Source organism: Diadema setosum, chromosome 8 (genome assembly GCF_964275005.1).
Source record: "Diadema setosum chromosome 8, eeDiaSeto1, whole genome shotgun sequence".
Lineage (NCBI taxonomy): Eukaryota > Metazoa > Echinodermata > Echinoidea > Diadematoida > Diadematidae > Diadema > Diadema setosum.
Genome location: NC_092692.1, coordinates 30,131,847 through 30,147,749, shown reverse-complemented (window position 1 = coordinate 30,147,749; position 15,903 = coordinate 30,131,847). Strand labels below are relative to the sequence as shown.

Genomic DNA, 15,903 nt, shown 5'->3' with positions numbered 1-15,903 from the left:
ACGATGCGACATGATAATAATAATAGTAGTAGTAGTATTATCATTATTATTATTATTATTATTATTATTATTATTATCATTATTATTATCATCATCATTATCATCATCATCATCATTACTATCATTTTTATTATTCTTATTTATCATTACAAAGATGAATTTACATTTACGAAATATGACATTTGCATGACACAATTATAGCGTTAACCATTTCATCAACATGAAAGCAATACGAGTCTAATCATTCATCATTAATAAAGGTCGTCTTATCTTCAACTTTATCAAATAATTTTGTACGATACTCCATACTCCATGACTTGCACTTTTTTTAAATGGTTAGACAACATAATGTCAAATGTAAGCTTTGTATTATGCATTACCTTTTGTTGGATGGGAGTAGAGTATATGACTGAATTGAACTGAACTGCACTGAATTGAATCAGGAAATAAAGCAATTCGTGCAAAAAAAAAGCAAAAATTGTTATCATGAACTCACTGACGTTTCCACAAATAAATTTGGATTTTATCTATCAGTGCACGTAAGATATCAATAGCCTGCTGGGGCCTTTATAAGGACCATGGCAAAACGAACTATACGACGAAAAGATACTCTGTATATCGCACAGTGTACATAGATAGATAGATAGATAGATAGATAGATAGATAGATAGATAGATAGATAGATAGATGGATAGATAGATATTATTTCTGTATAATGATATTATTATATACATTATTCATATTACTTCCCATACACGGCTGAAACTTTTAAATTTATATTATGCTGTCTAAACTGAAAATGTTCGTAATTATGTGTTATGCGATATTTCCGACTGTTCAGAATCTCTCTCTCTCTCTCTCTCTCAATGTATATAAATAGAATTATATATATATATATATATATATATATATATATATATATATATATATATATATATATATATATATATATATATTCTCTCTCTCGCTATATATAAATACAAACTCAGTATGCCTACACGTCAGCTGACATCATCATACTTACTTCACCAAATTTAACTCAGTCAAACTGCCTCTTGGTTCGTCAATGTCGAAAAAAAAAATCGCCCCATCAGAAGTTTTAATTTACGTGTTTCTGCATATGGATCTTCTTGTCCTCATAAGGAGGAAACGATGAATTTGTTCTCATGTCAGGCCATGGTCATACAGCAAAAAAAAAAAATAAAAAAAAAATCTACCATGTCCTATCTAGATCTATCCCGCGCGCGCGGTCAACATTGCACCAATGAACGGCCTCGCAGCGGGAGACCCCACACGAAGTGCAGCGGATGTGGGGTATTTCCTTGAATAATGGAAGTTCATGGTCCCAACATGACTTCGGTGATTTACATATACGTGCATCACGTGCGATGGAGGCTTTATTGTTGTTGTTGTTGTTGTTGTTGTTGTTGTTGTTGTTGTTGTTTTGTGTTGTTGTCGTTGTTTTGTTTTGGTGTTGTAATCTTTGTTGTTGCTGGCGAGGATGCTGCTAATGCTGTTGTTGTTGTTGTTGTTGTTTCGCTTGGTCGTGTTTTGAGTGAGTAATCCAATGCTTGAGAAACAACACGATCTTGAAGTATTTATTTTATTATTGATATTATTATTACATGAAGACAGATATTCATAGCCAGAGGGAAATGGGTTGGGGAAGCTTTTAAAGAAAATAAAAGGAGACTTGTAGCTTGAGATGACTCAGGGCACACTCGATATGGTTTGTTGAGACTGTTTCTAACGGGAGAAAAAAATCCCTACACCGTTCATGATGTTGCATGCAGGATGAAGGTACACAAGGTTTTTCATATATAAATCACCACAGAAAATCGTATCTCATTGTTATCTTGAAATTGCACATTGGTACTCGCACTAAGCTATTGCCTAAGTTTTCTCATTCATATCAGGATGGTCTTATACAAAATGCAACACCAAAAACACAGTGCCCGTGGGAATGTGACGGTCTCGGCGTGTAGATAGCGAGTCGACGCCATTAATTAATAGGCCTACACGTATTTTTATAGACGTAGACGAAATTATGATTGATGATTGTGACGGCGATGATGATGATGATGATGATGACGATGATGACGATGATGATGGTGATGATGATGATGATGATGATGATGATGATGATAGCAATTTACAATAACAACGATGGATATAGCAGGAGAAATAGCCCAATAACTACAAGATTATCATGTCGCCGACAAAACGTGGTCCAACATACTAATGCCTGCGTAAGTGACTTCGTATACGTATACGATTTACAAGATCTCAAGAAGGTTTCTGTACTTTTGTGTGTACGCGGATGTTTCACGAAATCCAAGCTTGCATTATGTGATTTATATTCATGGCATAATCAGCCATCCGGATAAACATGACACAGATTTTCTCCAAGGACGTTTTCGTTTCTCAAATGGAGAATATTGTTCTTTTTACGTCCATAATAATGAATTGAATTACCCGCTTTTGGGGTTAGCTTGCATACCACATGAATTAAACTGTTTTGCTGTTGTTGTTGTTGTTGTTGCGGTTGTTGTGGTCTTTGTTTTGTTTTTTGTTTGTTTGTTTGTTGAATTTCTTTCTGGTAAAAGAACCATCTTCTAATTCCAGAAAGATTTTGCTGCTCATTACTGCCTGATTGGGAGTTCGCTTCGAGACATGTTACTCTGACGCCACGAAACCACAAAGTCATGCCGAAGACTGTTGCTGAACTCACACAGGACAGATAAACCTAAAGATGTATGATACATCTTGTGTACCAACGGATCCTTATTTCGCCTTCAAAATACAGAAGTGGAAATACGTTGGGATATATACCTGAAGATGAGGAGTGGCTATACTTGCGTGTAATGTTTGCGTAGTAGGGACGGCGACGGGGGGGGGGGGGGATTTTGGTGATACGAAGAGAGAGAGAGAGGGGGGAAAATGTCGTGATAAGCGAGGTATACGCTCATCCGCGCAGGAGGATGTCAAAATTGTTGCAAACGATTTTAGGTCTCCGAAAACAATATTGATAGTGCAATGCGATATGGGAGACGTAAGCAGAAGACAATAATCCACAATTTAGTGGGTATTAGCCGATAGATGCGGGATTGGAGTGTCCATTAGCTGCAATCATCGTACGGCCAAGCCTACCGCTCGCTCCTCCTGGCATCAGCATATACTAGTATACACCCGCGTGCAGGAAAAAAAAATTTCCATCTTCACTTTCACCTACCACGGTACGATATTTGCCCAGCGTCCATTGCTTTTCACCCCCCCCCCCCTTGCCGTCTTAATAACGCAACGTAACTCATAACGTGCTGTGAGCGAGTATATCACGATTAACTCCACGAAAGGTAACGTTTCTGGTCAAATCAAACCATCCGAACTTCTCTAATGCAAATAATCATGCTTTGGATCTATTTTTTTTTTTTTTTTGAAGCCCAACTCCGTAACTTGCAACGTGATATTCGTTTACGTTATGTTGCCTCATCATCACAACATTCATTCATAAATACGTATATATTTTGGTTATTGCAATATCATACAAAATGTCAAGATATATATGAAATAATGTACCGCCAAGTAATATATTCGGCTCTGATACGCTTTGTGAGTCTGATCAGTGATTTATTCCCGCAAAACATGACGCCAGAATTATGAGGTCGAATGCTCCTGACGAAGATCCTGGATATCACAGTTTATACAGTCTTCCAATTACACTGTGCGGTATATGATATTAGCACGTGTTAGCTCACCGATGCTGAAGGCTTTTTATAACCATTGGGACACCCACAAAAGTTTTTTTTTTGTGTGTGTGTGTGTGTGTGTGCATTTTTTAAAACATGTACTCTTGCAATTTTTGTCAGTCCCCCCCCCCCCCCCCACCCAACACACACACACACGTTCAATAATACGACAGTGAAAAAAAAAATGGCTGGGTTGTGATTATTACGTCCAGATAGAACGAAGCGGTGGGTGCAGAGCGCACTGGATTTCCGGGGACAATTTCCAGCTTTCTTCTACATAAGAATTAAAATAATCTAATATTGATTTATCAACACAGTGATTCACCGAGGAAATAACGAAGGAAGTCGGCCAATATGGAGAATAGAGCTTATTGATGTCACTGTTGCTTGACGAGTTTGCATTGACAAAATACAATCAAATGTAAACATGACTGCCAGGCAATCAAAACGACACTTATAATATTTTCGTGCACAAGTCTATAAAGCATTTGGTACAACAACGACAACAGAAATGTTCCCATGCACGCTTTTATGGCTCGCCGCTATATAGCACGGGTGGCAACTTTTGAGGGGATCCCTCGCTCAACACGTACGTTGTCTAAAACACACACTGCTTTACCGTGGCGGTATATACGTAGTCATTGCTACGTTGGTTCGGTCAATGACACCTATCTTCTTTTTTTTATATACTGTCATTCGTCATGCCCAAAATGATTTACGTTCTATGTACAGTGAAACCAAGAAAATTACATTCAACGAATTATTAATAATTATGATAATATTATTTCAAACTTGAACGCCGCAGACTGAGAAAAAACACATACACGTAAAGACCTGTAAGTGATTAATTACAAAATCAGGTTTGGAGTGAGTTTTTGTAGCGTTTAGGTCTATACGATAGGGGATGAAAACAAAAAGAAATAGAACACAAACACTCTTAGTAAAATATTTTCTCATGTGTTTCTCATGTTGGTTATAGGCAACTAATGTTGTTTTAGCTATTTCAATTTACCTTCCTGTAACAAAAATGTCTTACTTAGTTTTATCGGTATAATTTGCATTCCCCAATACACCCCATTGAGCATTTTGATTTCTGCACTGTGAACCAAAGAATTCATATCATGGTGCTTATAGCTAAAAAGGATGTTTTACCAAGGAGGTATGAGACGCTCATACCTCCTTGGTTTTACCAAAAATCTCGGAATCGGAATCGGATACGGCTGATGGCACTTTGCTGGTGTTGTTGCTCTTCTTCTTCTTCTTCTCTTTCTTCGTTGCTATGAATTAGAAGGTAGACAGCTGTGTAACATTCCTGGGGCCTGTTTCATAAAGATTGAGCGAAAGTTGCAAGCAATCGCAAATTGCGTTTCATATAAACAACTTCGCGATTTAGTTACGCTTGATTTTTCTTGAAATCAAGCGTAAGTGTTTTTATGAAATAGGACCTACGTTCAATGTTGGACTTGCGCTCGATTCAGCGAGTTACGCTCAATAAATCGCACGTAAGATCAATCGCAAGTCTTTGTAAAACAAGCCCCGGGTCCAGCGGCTTCCAGTTACATTTCAACCACGTACGATATCGAAATGTCTTCCACACCTGCGCATGCCCGTTCTTGAGGATCCAGGGTCTTCGCTCCGTTTTCCACCGACGACGATCCTATCACACAGTCTTCCACTTGAGCTGGACGTCCTGGCAGCGCGTGACCTCAGCGGGTCAACCGGAGGTTAGAGGTCACGCGAGATGTTTCAGCCTCACTAAATCCATGTGGGTATAAACTATGCCGTTTTAACGACTTTATTTACGTATTCTTCGTGCACTTGCACGTGTGGCGGTCCCTACGATCGTGAGCTGTGTTCATTTACGCAGGGGGAGTCGTCTTATCCCCTGGTTTCGGCGTATAACATACGACATTTCGTTCGGCAGATCATGGACCTACGTAGGTCCATGGGCAGATACACCCGCTGCACATGCAAGACCCCCTAAACCAAAAAGACGTTTTTGACTCAGGTGGTAGTTGAGCTAATTAAAACAGCAGGAAAAAGAATATACGAGTGCAACTATTTAAAGGGCTACAACAGATCATTAGTCTTTTTGTACCAGTGTATTTTTTTTTCAATAAAGTTCTTTGTAGTTGCTGTTGTTTAGTTTATTCTAAAACTCTTGCAATCGAAATTCAGTCGCTCAAGTCGATCAATTTAGTCCATAAAAGATACAAGAGATGAATGAAATTAACACATATATATTTACCAATGTCAACGACGTCACGTTTCTGCTGATTAAATGCATTGTCGCTTCTCCCCAACACCATTTTCCCCCTTCTTCATGAACTTTATTACATAAGGTTATATAATCCTCAGATATAATTTGGGTATTTGCGAATGGGCAAGGGTGTTGCGTCATTACGGGATTTGGAAAAAGAGAAAAAAAAAGAAAAACAACAACAACAACTGGGCAATGAAGCATGGGCAAAGCTGGCACAGGTCTGGTCCGGGAAACCCAAATCAACAATAATGGATACTTCCCGAATCTCATTATTACAGCGAGCCAGTTAAAGGAACTCTCTCTCTCTCTCTCTCCACTGAAGAAACTAGTGTCTTCACTTCTTTATGTTGTTTTCTCTTCTTACTTTCTTTTTTTCATTCTTGCCTCTGTGCGTTTCTCAAGGGGACCTGATTGATAACACGTGTCCGAAAACAAAAACAAAAACAACAATAACATAAACATCCACCTCCCTGGTACCACCCCGCCCCGTGTATAATAGCTTTACTCGACGATTACCTACTTACCAGAAAAGTTTGACACTAAATTGTTTCGACGGGAAAATTTTGTTTCTCTTGCGTCACGTACACACCGCTTTGAAAACGAGCCATTTGACGCATTAATATTTCCATTATTTCTTTTATCCCTTTCTCCGTTGGAGGACAAAGATAGTCTATGGTCTTGATAAGGCACGTAGAAGTACATATACATTGCTGGCCTAGTAGCAGGCCTGTTGGGCTACGGCTTATTCGTCATGAAGTATAATACCGCATGTTTGTTGATGACTGGTCACTTCTTGATGTGTACCACAGCAATCGACAAAACGAACAAACAAACAAACAACAAGCAGACAAAATAAACGAATTCACATAAACAAAAAACAGAGATATCAAGCATCCTTGTTAATGATATAAGAGCAATGTGTGTTCCTGACACCATGAAAATTGAGGGACAAACTGTACACGCGCGATAATAATGCAAGGTAAGACACGTACATAGTCTTTCAACTATAAATGGGGGATACAGCAACTGGCTGTGATAATTTTGCTGGTACAGTGTTGTATTGGCAAATTTTTATTGTTTTATTCTCCGTAATGAAAGCCGGCTTACTTTACAATATTCAACAAAAGAAAAAGATGGGGAAAATTAAATATGTTTGGCTTTCTGCCTTGGATTTCGACTCGGGATTGTGGGTCCTTTATATTATGCCGTGTGTATAATAGCACAAGGAAAAGTTCAATCATTCCCATCAAACCAATATACCCATGACTAAGAAAAATCAACGTCCAACATGCGCAGAAATGTTGTCATAACAGTTAAACCGGAACACGTATTTCATAAACTTCCCTCTCAAAAAGGTAAACAAATACATACCGTTATGATGTCTGCCATTGTTCTAAAATCGCCTTCCCTCTCTTTCTCTTTTTTGTTTTGCTTTGTTTTTGTTTGGGTTTTTTTTTGGGGGGGTTCTCCTTCTCAATTTGGAATACGGACGTTCAAAGCTGGGAAATAGCATTATATGCATGCACGGTTTGGTGAGGTAAACGATAAGAACTAAACCGTCGGTATTCAGACAAAGACCTGCGTTCTGTAAACTAAAATCCGGTCACCGAATCCTGTCACGGCGCTTTGCTTTGCTTCGCTTTCTTTTTTGACAATCACACCAGATTTTGCCCGTAACACCGCGTCCTTCGAGTAGCACACTGTGCAACAAAGCGAGTTATGCTCCGTTGTGGTTAAAGGTCCAGTTTACCTTTGGGAGCAGTGATTTCAAAAATTTTCAAGATATCATATTTGATGCATATGTGTAGGTCTGTTGTATCATAAAACATCCTACCATATGAAATATTTGCAGTAAAACCTAAAATATAAGGAGATATCAGGGTTTTTCTCAATAAACCGTAACTGTATACGGTTTAGTCTGGAAATTTTTTTATTATAACTATTGTTCACATTTTGTGTATTTAACAACACTTAACATCGATTATACGGATTCAAATTTTGACAGTGGTTGTTTCTATCCCTAACTCACATTTTAGAACTATTTTATAGCACTAATGCTTTCATCTGCAAATGGTAAATTATGCCTTTAAATCTAGGTCCACCGTCCCCTGTCATTCATTTCCCTTTCATCTTTTTTTTTTCCGTTGGTAATTCCAACAGTGCTTATTATTGATTTGAGTTACGTAAAAGGTAATGCTAGGTGACCGTTTTCGTTAACAAGTTGCCATTAGATCGATGATATAGAGAGATAAAAGTATGAAATAAACCTCATTGATGAAATGAAAAGCTGGGAAACCATGCAGGTAATTTGAGGATCAGATCGACAAAACATTTGTGTATAGACAGTTGCGATATTCCAATTTTGAGGACATCTTATTGTGTATGAGATCATAAAAACTAAACGTCTCAGACACGAACTTTGTGAAGACATTAATTTTCAGCTTCTTTTTACGTGACTATGTCTCAAGTATAAACCAGTACGAACAATAATATCTTCATTTCGATCTTCCGGAGGTGCTATGACATCATTATGTTCAAAGACGTTTGGAATAATTCTTGCCATCAGTCTGTTGAGTCCGTGTGGGCTTCAGGAGGGGAAATGAAATTCTGTGCTAAGAATAGTAAGATGATATCACGAAATAAGGATATTCATGCACTTCATGCCGCAAAAGAGAAAAAAAAAAATCGATGAAGGTCACACTGACACACACAGATACATCGCTCTCACGATATTCATTCACTTGATTTTGTTCAGTGTGTTCTTGCTGTAACTGCTGAACGCAATCTTGAATTCAAAGAATACACGTTCGTATATGCACATAAAATGATCGAATTGAATACCAGGAATCGCGCCTGGCGCCAAAATGGTGGTTAAATTAGCCACGGACCAGACAAAACATGACACCGTCAGCCTAAACACTGCCATTCTGTATGACATCTGGGCATGCGCCAACAGTAAAATATTGCAGAGAAGAATCGTAGTAATGGTGAAAAAATACTGGCTCGGCTAACTGGTAAATCGGCAAATATGCATTAGAAGACCAAGACTTGGTAGCACACGAATGAGGTGCCTGATGATGGCTACAGTATGTGAAGTACCATACCCGTAAGGGGTGACACAAATAGTGATGCGGGAGGATAGGGCCTACCCTAAGAGCTGTGGTATAAAGAAAAGGGGCTGTACGTTGGTCGAGTAATCGCGCCGCAACGGGCAGCGAATATGAGCCAGCGGTAGCTGAGCCGAGAGGACGCCGCAGATGTGGGGCTCGAAAATTGCCGTCGTCCGATATATAGGAGCGCCAGCGTTTTCAACAGCTTAATGTTTCGAGTTCTCTGCACATCGCGATAGGTTGCGGCATTACTAATTTCATCACGGAGTACATGGGAGAACAGCAATATAATTAAATGAACAGACACATAAAACATACAGTCACTTTTATGAATATGAAGGAAGTATTATTTTACCTTATAATGAGTTGATGAGAATCATGACCGTCTACACGGAGTCAGCAGTACCACTTCGTACGTGCCTGTACAATTGCTCGCTGCAAATGAGAAGGATAATCCATATTATAGACCTATGAAAGACATCGGTCGTGTTGTATAGCATTGATAAATACTGACGAGACCATCAGAAATTGGTACGATCATGAAAGAACGAGAGGTGTGTTTCTACCATTGGTCCACCACTACAGTGGCAGGAACACATTTGAAAATCAGTTCAAATTCTGTAACAATGTAAACCAGTAACATTTCATAACATGGGTCACTCCGTACACTTGAATCAATATGGTATGTTATGGCTCATCACAATATTCCTCCGATTCATCGTCAATAACCACGCAGTTCACTCTTTCGCCAAGTAATGCCAGCGAATTACAAAAGGAAATGCTCAAAACAAACATTGCGGACTGGAACATGCTGAAATACCGAGTGAAGACAAGGAACTAATGTACGCACGAACATTTGCGAACAGAGGGTACGGCCGAATAACTCGTTTTGGAGAGGCGGTGGCGAAAGACGCTCGTGCCAGTGCGCGCCGCATCGACTTCGCCGAGTGTCCGCAGGCGCCAGGCCGGAGCATACGACGCTTCATGCATCGAGCGAGCAACGGGCCGTAAACACGCACAGCCTTGGTAACACACTCATACACTTACACACACACACTCACACACACACCCCATATACATACACATATACACATTATCCACACACACACACACATCACATCATACACACACTCACACACACACACATACTTATCGTACACGTATGCGACGCTCGGACTCGACTCGGACTCTTCAAGTTTAAAGGGAGTCATCACCCAAATTTCACTTCGGGAGAATCACTTTCTTGACAGTGCAGAACCGCACATTTATCTACCGTTGGTAGCGTTAAAGCGTAGAGCTTTACAGTCTACAGAGCTGTTATAGGAATCGCCATGTGACGTGCAAAGCATTATCGTTTGGGTTTCAAAATGAAGGCATTTACAGCGCACTCAATCACTAATGTAACATATTTTGGCTGTCGGAATAATATATTAGGTCCTACGACTTTGACAAAAGGAAAGACCGGCGTCGAACTGTGATGGTGACGGAAACGTGTGGAGCAATCGTAGAAAATGGAAGGAAATCGACAACATGCACGCTATGGGTGCCTCCTTCCAGGTTGAGGCATTTTGATCCAGTGGTAGTTACATTTCAAAACAGATAAATGGAAATTTTATAGGAAATATCGTAAAAGGAAGCTTGAGCTTGAATTCAGACAATTTCAGAACTTCATAGGAGAGCAATACATTAGAATGACAAAGACTAACATGGTGAATTGTTATTAACCCTCTGCCTGCTACATTAATATCTTGTCCATAGATGTTAAATTGTGTGAACTTTGTGTGTATTTGACTCACTGGCGCACAAAGGGTTAAGGACTGTATTACCACTATGTACATCCACTTGGTATTGACCAGTCGCTTATGACTGTGTGATTTCATTCTTTTTTTTTTAATGTTCTGAATTGTAATTCTGAATGTAATGCATAATTATATCATAACACTGTACATTACACAGCCCTCGTCGGTTAAGACTACATGAATTACAATATAGTTCTTCCGCTTTGCCATTCTTGCGAAAACAAAACAGGCAAAGGAATTGCGAATATTTGGTCTGTAAATTACAATCCTCGTTGTGCAAGTGATCAGAAAAGATCTTGACTATTCCGCGCAGAGTGTTATTTCATTTATCGTGAGATATAAATTATGCTGTATTAGGAAGTAAGTACAATTTATTATGTAGACGACCAGGGAGATATGATGACAGAAAGAGAAAGAGTGACATGAAGTATTGGTAACACAGACAGATATACAGATAGATATGATATATACATAGGCCATAGGGCTTCAATTAGATATAGTGGACAGACAGATAGATTGATAAGTACGAAGGTAGATAGACAGATAGATGGATAGATAGAAAGATAGACATGTATAGATAGATTGATAGATAGATAAATAGATAGATAGATAGATAGATAGATAGATAGAAATAGATAGAAATAGATATTGCTCCTTATTGTTTGAGTTCTTTTTTTCCTTATATGTACCTCGCGTATATTTATATTTGTTTACTGTTTCAGCTAAATTTGTGTATTTCTTGTACAGTCATTTTTTCCATTTGTTGTTTTTTTTTTAATACTCTCCAATATTGAATGTTTTGTGTATTGTTATGTTGTTTTTACTTTGGTTGGACCCCTTCGAAAAACAGCAATTTGCTGAAAGGGCTATCCATCCCACAAGTGGTAAATGAATAAATACAAAAATACAAAATAGATAGATAGATAGATAGATAGATAGATAGATAGATAGATAGATAGATAGATAGATAGATAGAAATAGATATCACAGATAGATAGATAGATAGATAGATAGATAGATAGAGATTTTATGATGGATAGATATACAAGTAGATGGATGGATAGATTAATTGATAGACTGATAGCTACGATAGGGGATTGACAGATGGGCCTAGGGAATAAAAGGGGCATGAGACGAGAGAAATGAAGACGAAACACACACGTCTATACTAACACTTGCCAAAGATATACAATGTTGTCAGGGTCCATGAAAATAATCCCCACACTAACGCATATTTTATAGGAAATGTCCGTCAGGTCCGAGCCGACGGCTCAGGTCGACAAAGGAGCGAATACTGTATACGGATTATGGGCCCGTGTCACAAAGAGGTGCGCAGTTCCTGCACGTTGCAATAATTGCAGTTACCCTGGCAACGATTTTTTGTGCACAAAGCTGATTGGTTATTGCTTAGCAGCTGTCATGGCAACTGCGTTATTGTTGTAAGTTGCAATTGTTGTAAACTGCTTTGCTATAAACGAGACCCTGGAGAGAGGGAGAGAACTTGCTAATTGACTTTGTGCTCGGCACGCAGTCTGAAAAAGATGAGGAGGAGCTGGCGAGTCCTTTCATTAAAGTGTATCTGAACTGACTTGTGACGCAAAATATCGCTCACTCTGTTTCATTCTGAAATTATATGCCCCGATTCGTGGTATAACATAAAACGACGGTCCATGCGAGCATTGACTGTGCTTCGTGTGCAATGAAAATACCAATTGACATTCCGCGTTGAGTATCACTATCCAGAAACGCGACATTGCAACGAGCATCGGGGCTCCGTAAGTGGACGCTGTTAAGTACAAGATACCCCACAATTAAATGCACCCATGGCTTTGTTCGTGTGCAGAATACTGACACCCAAGATAGTATGTGAACACATCGTGTCGTGAGAATAAGCCCACAACACTGGATCGCAGGCGAGAAAGAGAGAGGGGAAAAAATAAGAAACAAAATATGAAAACTCAAATGGATATTCACCAGATCGTTTTCTCGGTATAATATTTGTGAGATAAATCGGAGCTATATCCAAATCCAAGGTACCCCTATTTCGTTCTTGTCGAAAAAGTTATGAAGATCTAAAGTAAAAAAAAAAAAAAAAAAAAAAAAAAAAAAAAAAAAAAAAAAAAGAAAAGAAGTTACAGTCATTCCTTTATACTTGGCATGTGCACAGCGGCAGGAAAGAATTAGCTGTAACATATAATTAACAACAGAACTAAGGAGGAAAAAAGGAGTGAAAAGATAGAGAGAAATAAGATAGATAGATAGATATACAGATATACAGATATACAGATAGATAGATAGACAGATAGATAGATAGATAGATAGATAGATAGATAGATAGATAGAAATATAGATAGATAGATAGACACAGATAGATATAAAGATAGATATATGGATTGACAGATAGATAGAAAGATCTATACACAGATAGACAGAAAGATAGAAAGATAGATAGATAGATAGATAGATAGATAGATAGAAAGATAGATAGATATAAGTATATATGTATATAGAGAAAGAGAGAGCAAGAGAGAGAGAGAGAGTGATGAGTCGCGCCGCTCCCTCGTGAGCTGTCTTGCAATACATTTGAAATAATTATGCAATGGCGCACATCTTGGAGAGAAAAAATGAAGAAGAAGACGAAGTAAAAAGCATGAGAAATCCCTGTTCGCACTGGAACGGAAATAGCACAGTTAAAAATGTGCATCTTCCCTCGCTTGCAATACATAGCACAAAAATGATGGGAAGTGCTATCAAATCTAACATGAAGTGTAATCTTTAAAGAAGAAATCCACTCCAAAAAATAAATGAACTTGAAAAGAAAGAGAAACATATTGCCTATATACAGAACGATACAAAAATGACAAAAATCGGATAAGAAATAAGGAAGACATGACATTTTGAAATTTCACATATTTCCGGGAACATTTCTTGATCAGTCCTTATGAATATTTAAATCAGCGAATTGATGATGTCATATCCTCACATTTTTTCATACAATATATATGAAATTCGGATTTTTTACTTGTATTTTTAGCTGATACAAGTAAAAGCATATTCGATTTTTGGCATTTTTGCATCGTTCTCTAGGGAATATTTTTCTCTTTCTTTTGAAGTCTATTCATTTTTCGGGTGGATTTCCTTTTTAACGGGCCGCTTGTAACCACATCCATGAGATCATGGACAGTGATGATATGCATGATTCTCATTTTGCTCGTTTCAAATTCCGAGGCAAATGTCCAAACCTGTAATAAAGGTTGTCACGACTATGATGAAAAGAACATGAAGGTGTATGGCGAATATGTATTCACACACACACACACACACACACACACACACACATTTGCGCTAGTATGCACGCAAGTGCGCACTGCAGTTACGAGATGATCAGATCATGACATGAATTTCGAGCCTTGTACTCGAGTTTGGGAATTCCACTGTTCTTGTACTTCGCGCAAACAAAAGTAAGAATTAAAAATTTAAAGGACAAGTTCACCTTCATAAACATAAGGATTGAGAGAATGCAGCAATATTAATAGAACACATCAGTGAAAGTTTGAGGAAAATTGGACAATCGATGCAAAAGTTATGAATTTTTAAAATTTGACTACTAAGGCTTGCGATGTCATATGAGCACAACAGTATAAAGAAAATGTAAAGAAAATTCAACATATTTTCACTTTTTTCGCATAATAAAAGAGCACTTGACTTTCCTCTTTCTAACGGCAATGGGAATAATATTACCCATAACATATGTCAGTAACGAGTCAAGGGAATGTGCACTTTTTTCAAAAGATGAAATTTTGCAAGATTTTCCTTATATTGTTGTGCGCATGTGACATCATACACTGCAGTAGTCTTCTCATCCAGCGGTGACTGCACAAAAACTTCAAAAATGCATAACTTTTGAACGGATTGTCTGATTTTCCTCAAACTTTCAATGATGTGTTCTACTAATATTGCTACATTCTCTCAATCCTTATGTTAATGAAGGTGAACTTGTCCTTTAACAACTGAAAACATGAGGTTACACTATTTGAAAACCATCAGCGTTCCACAGTTTACAATTTTGCTTGCGAAAGATACGAAGATGCTATCACACTGCAGCTACAAACTGCATGAAAGTTGTACCGCGAAAATATCATAAAGGCCTACAATATTGTTCTGACTTTGTATAACGGGCCATATCATTATACATTTTTTTTTTTTTTTTTTGTCCACGAAGCAATTTCTTTGTTTCCTATACAATACGATATGCATGATTATACTGATCGCCCTTATGTTTCTTCTCGGAATATCTATGAATCGGGCCAGGTAGGTAAGGAGCATCAAATTACATTCGTCATTAGATGTGAACCTAAAATCGCTCCAATTCAGCCAGTACAAGTGTATAGGCCTACAAGTTCACGGGCCCTTTTCAGACCACTATTTTACCTATATGCCCACCTATAGGAAAACATCGACATTCTGAAAAATACGTATACGGTGGTAATGATAATTAAAAAAAAAGGTAGCACACAATAGCCCAGCACCGAAGAAACGCTTACAAAATCACAAATTGTAAATGTCTCTTCTACCAGAAATCAACGTCAAACTTCAATTCACGTTCTCTACAACACCAATACCCTACATACCACGGTACTGCTAGAAAATTTTGACACCGCATAATATGATACCGAATTATGTACATGTATGTACATGTACTATGACTAGAACAATCCTTTCTACATCCCAGCATACGGGGAGATATTTTCAGCGAAGAGACGAGAATGGCATAGAGTAGTCACTCGCGATTCCCTTTAACGCATTGACCATTCTGACCTCACACTGCCTGTCAGGCGCACATGTTCGTCAGTGGGACTGGATTTTCGTCGTTGGTGCCTATTGTGATGTACCAACGCTACACAAGTTCACTCGGTCGCAGACGCACCCCGTAGGATTGCCGTTTGGGTTTGATGGAAAACACAAAAAAAAATAACTGGAAGTGT

The 15,903-nt window shown here is 38.3% G+C and overlaps 1 protein-coding gene across 1 annotated transcript in view; it reads right to left on the bottom strand.

The window, feature by feature from the left end:
• LOC140232370 (uncharacterized) overlaps positions 1–15,903 on the bottom strand; it is a 118,627-nt gene that overhangs the window by 85,080 nt on the left and 17,644 nt on the right. The window contains exon 2 of the mRNA XM_072312496.1: positions 9,475–9,554. The gene's annotated coding sequence lies outside the window, so the exon portion shown is untranslated. The remainder of the gene's footprint in view (positions 1–9,474; positions 9,555–15,903) is intronic.